Source organism: Mus caroli, unplaced genomic scaffold, assembly GCF_978045245.1.
Source record: "Mus caroli unplaced genomic scaffold, Mus_caroli_1 scaffold_3, whole genome shotgun sequence".
NCBI classification, from domain to species: Eukaryota; Metazoa; Chordata; class Mammalia; order Rodentia; family Muridae; genus Mus; species Mus caroli.
Genome location: NW_028227258.1, coordinates 107219660 through 107225089, shown reverse-complemented (window position 1 = coordinate 107225089; position 5430 = coordinate 107219660).

Here is a 5430-nt window from a genome sequence, read left to right as displayed (position 1 = left end):
ATGCACTCCTCAGAAGACAGGGGCAGAAACCCCGTGACTCTGGTTTGCGTTTCCATGGCGTGAATGTTGAAATTATGATGGGTGACATCAGTATTCTTGCTGTGTGTCACGTGTCAGTGTGATGATTTAATTGCCACCTTGCCAAACATTCGAGTCACGTGAGCAGGGAGCCTCACCAGAGCTCTTCTGTCATGTTCTCATATGTACAACCCTTTTGTTCCTTCTCAGGAAATACTGGGCGTCTGTCACATGATCACGTTGTCACAGAGACCTGATTAGACTCTGAGTTTCAGTGTGGACACCAGGCTCCAGGGGCTGTGCTCTTGTACAGCCTGCTCGGCAGCTTGTTTCTTCCCCCGAGAGCCAGGGCTTTGCATAGATTATCTTATTTAATCCCGGGCATAAGCCTTTGAAGAAATCGCTGCTATCCCAATATTATAAATCAGGAACTGGAGTTTTGAGGTTAGTAAGTGGGTTGCCTAAATTCAAACTGGAAGTAGGCAAAGATGCTAAGAATCAATCACCAGTCCCTGTGATAGTCCATGATGTTAAATATATCTGTTTTTAAAGCTGACCTACCTCTTGGGATAAAGAACGCTCAGACACATCAAGGTTTAAAATCAAAGACTGTAGTGTCAGTTGTAGGGTATGCTAACTACAAAACCATGGCTGCATTTCCTGCCAACAAACCTTATTCCACACTGTTTGGATTGAATTCAAAGATGATGTATGGAAACCATTCGTGCTGAACATGCAGTCTTCAGTGCAGAGAAAATAACAGGTTTGAAAGCAGTGGAAACCTTGGCTCTGGCAGGGACGTGCTGTAGGTCTGGAATCCGCAATGCAAACTTTTGGGGCATTCATCTTCCTGTCCAAAGGAGCCACATTATTTGTGCATGAGAAAGTCTGAAATTAAAAAAAGAAAGAAAGAAAGAAAGAAAGAAAGAAAGAAAGAAAGAAAGAAAGAAAGAAAGAAAGAAAGAAAGGATAGGGCTAGAGAGATGGCTCAGTGGCTAAGAGCATTGACTGCTCATCCAGAGATCGTGAGTTCAATTGCCAGCAACCACATGGTGGCTCACAACCATCTGTAATGGGATCTGATGCCCTCTTCTGGTGTGTCTGAAGGCAGGTACAGGGTACTCAAATACATAAAATAAATAAATCTTTTAAAAAATGAAAGGGCATATTTATTTTTATGTTGTGTATATGGGTGTTTTGCCTGCATATATGAATGTACATATACTTCACATGTGCAGTAACCATGGAGGAAGGTGTCAGATCACCTGAAACTGGAGCTAGAGATGGCTTGTGAGCCACTATGTGGGTGGTGGGAACTGAACCAGGTCCTCTGCAAGAGCATCCAGTGCTCTTAAACACAGCTGTCTCTCCAGCCCAAGGGAAATGAAATAAAACAGCCAGATGCCTCTGCTTGGTTTGTGAAAATGATCTTGCTACATTTTTTTTCAGAAATATGATTTTGCTGAATTGCAAAAGGCCCATTAACTAATTAATTAAGCTGTAAGTTACTGCTTAAGCTGTAACCAATGGGCTGGTTGACTGAGCAGAGCTCGTCAGATTACACTAGGCCGCCTTTCATTTGTCTATCAATGCTGTCAGATCATGCTGTATTTCTCAGAAAGTGCAAATCACCTTGTTTTGCTCAAATAAACACTACTGGGCTTAATTGGTCTAAACAATCTTCCTTTTAGGAAACATTGTCAGGTTTCCAGAGAGAACAGATGAATATGTAAAATTCATCTCCTTTAGCGTTGTTTGTCAAGACCAACGTTATGAAATCTAGGAGACTTTGTGTCGGTTTCATAATTTAATGTGGACAGTTCTAGTTGATTCTCATTAGTTGGTGTGTGAGAGCTGGTGGGTTGGGAATTGCAGAGGCCAAAAGCAGACACTCGGGGTCCTACTCTACCATTTTTTAATGTGGTATTGAGACAGGCTCTCTCACTGAGCCTGGAGAGAGACAGTGCCAGCAAGCCGGTGCCAGTCCTCTTGTCTCCCTCGAGGCTGAGGAGTGGCCATGACTGGTCTTTTACATCAATGCTGGAGATTCAAACTCGTGCCTTCATGTTTGTTCAGCAAACACTCTTACCCATTTAACCATCTCTTCACTTATAAAGTATGAGGATAACTGACAGAGGGCTTGACACGCTGATGATGGAAAAAGCAAGGCCTTTGCTTATATTTTTGCCTAAGCCTAGAGGCTGGAGACTAGAGACTAGAGACTCCTGTCTCTGCTCCACCCACACGATGCTGAATATTGTAAAGGTTGGAGATTCCTAATCTAGGAGGTTGGAAATTTCCAAGACTGGAAAGTTTGCAATGCCATGGATCCAAACCCCTCATTTGATTTCATAGGTGACAATCAAGATGTAAACTCACTTAAAACTGTGTAAAGTTACCTTAAGCCTGTGTGTGTACGTTATATGTGAAACATAAATACATTTTGTTGAAATTTAAGTCTCATCATCTCCCTAATGCCTCATCATGTCTATACAAATATTCTGAATTTTAAAGTGTGCGAAGTCTGAGATATTTCTGCTCCCAGTCGTTTTGGATGAGGGATACTTGACCTAGAAGCTGCAATACGATGAAAGAGCAATGTGGCCCTGGAGAGTGTCCCTATTTATGTCAGGGTTATGCAGGGTCAGCTGGGCCTGCAGTTGGTAGTGAGAATGGCCCTGAAGGTCAGCATTTCACCGGTACAAGTTTAGTTGTATACTTAGCAATAGCTTAGCTGTATACAGTCACGAACATAATTATATCTCACAGAACCAAGACTAAACATGTATCCAACTTAACATATCCACTCTTCGAATCCCCACATCCATTTCAACAGTGAGGACGAGAAAACAGAGAGTTGTAACTGGTAAGAGCCCCTGGATTTTTACCAAAATACATATGACCACAGAGCACCTATCAGGATCTGGCTTAGAAGTAGCCTGTGCAAAGTAGGAGCCTTCACCGCTAGCCAAGTCATCCATACCACGCTGACCACTTAAAATGCAAAGTAGGAGCCCTCACCACTAGCCAAGTCCTCCATATCATGATGACCACTTAAAATGCAATGGTAATACTTAATCAGAGATATCAAACTGAGCAAAGAGGACAAAAAGCCTCAGATAAAACTTTTACCCCAATTTTACATATGCTGCATACTTTTCATTGAAGCCATTAAAATATAGGACACTGTGGTATTTTGTGGCTCTGTAAAACCCCAGAAAAAAAGTGGGGGGGGGGATTGTTTTAAATTTAAGTCTCTACAAAGTTCCTAATAGAATGCAGCAAATTAAGAAACATCCCTTAAAAAACAAAACAAACAAACAAAAAACCCCTAAAACTCAATAACAACAGCAACGTTTTTGGCATTTGAATCTAGTCTTTCTTTCTCTCCCTCGCTCCTTCTCTCCCCCTCCCCCCTTCTCTAATGTCACTGGAATGGAAACTACCCCAGATGGTTGCAGCCAAGAGCAGGGTCCATGGCCAACAGTTGAGAGGGATTTCCTCCCCAGAAGGAAGGGTCCCAGTATCTCTCCTACTACCTCTCCTACCTGTTGCTGAAGCTAGGTTAGGGATGAGAATGGCTGCAAGAGTGTGTGTGTGTGTGTGTGTGTGTGTGTGTGTGTGTGTGAATGTGTGTGTGTGTGAGAGAGAGTTTGTGTGAGTGTGTGTCTGAGTGTATGTGATTGTGTGTGTGAGTGTGTGTGTGTGTGTGTGTGTGTGAATGTGTGTGTGTGAGAGAGAGTGTGTGTGAGTGTGTGTCTGAGTGTATGTGATTGTGTGTGTGAGTGTGTATGTGTGAGTATGTGTGTGAGAGTGAGTGAGTGTGTGTGTGTGTGTGTGTGTGTGTGTGTGAATGTGTGTGTGAGAGAGAGTGTGTGTGTGTCTGAGTGTATGTGATTGTGTGTGTGTATGTGTGAGTGTATGTGAGTGAGTATGTGTGTGAGAGTGAGTGAGTGTGTGTGTGTGTCCCATCTAGATACCACTAGAGGATGAAGACATTAATTTGAACATTGCATGCTGGAAATACCTGGTCCCAACCACTCCAAATTGTTAATCTTTGTAAAGCCATTTTGAAGTATTTCCTAGAAATTGAGTGTGTGAGTAACTATAATTGGTAGCAAGTAGATCTGTAGACAAGTGACTTAATTTTATTGCCTGAAGAAATGGAGGGATTCTTTGCCTAACACACACACACACGCGCGCGCACACACACACACACACACACACACACACACACACTGGGTATGACAATGTAAAATGATTTGGAGCATATGATTTGGAAGCAGTTAAAGAATAAAGGCAGGATGCCATTATACAATCCTACCTGATTCACTTAAACAAAATACATAGGAGTATGTCCTAGTTATATTTGTTGCTGTGATTCAGAGGAATAAGAAGAGGTTTAACTCGGGTCACTGGTCCAGGTTATAATCCAGTATTATGAGAAAGTCAAGCAGGAAATCAAATATCTAGATATATCACACCTACAATCAAGAGCAGGAAGAGGGGAATTAACTCAGGCTTGCCTGCCTGATTGCTTGTGCCTAGCGCATTTTCTCCATTCTTTCAGGCCTCCTATCTTGGAAATGGTGCTGCCACAGTGAGCTGGGTCATGTCACATCAATTAACTTAAGACACCCCACACACATCCAACCTAACGCAGACCATCTCCCATCGGGACTCAACCCAGGTGATTACAGGTGTCAAGAGAGTGAAAGGAATTTTACAACGACTGAATTATTTGAATCAAGATAAATGGATAATTTTATGAACAATTCTAACTAGGGGTAGACTTTGCTGGGCTGGTTTTGATTACTTAACACTCCACCAGTAAGGCAGGAGGACATCTTGCCAAACCCTTTTCTGTTTATCTTTTGATTACAGCCATTCTGATGAGACAGAAATTACACCCCATTTTGAGTTAGCCTGAAGACTCGTGATATTCACTATCTTTTGTTTGTTTGTTTTTTGTTTTTTGTTTTTTTTCGAGACAGGGTTTCTCTGTATAGCCCTGGCTGTCCTGGAACTCTCTTTGTAGACCAGGCTGGCCTCAAACTCAGAAATCTGACTGCCTCTGCCTCCAGAGTGCTGGGATTAAAGGCGTGTGCCACCACGCCCAGCGGATTCACTATCTTTTGATATTCTTTCTGGTGGTCTGTATATCTTGTCTAAAGAAGGATCTACTCAAATCTTTTATTCACTTTTAATTGTTGGACTTATAAATTATTATGGCGTGTGCTTTATGGATTATAGAGCAAATAAAAAATAATGACCTCTTCTTCACTGCTAAGCCGTCTCTCCAGCCACCAGCCTTGTGAGGTTTTTGTTTGTTAGTTTGTTTTGTTTCTTTGTCAGAGATTTAACACTTTACACAGGTCAGGCAAGGTCCCAGGTTCCAGGCAACCATCTGTC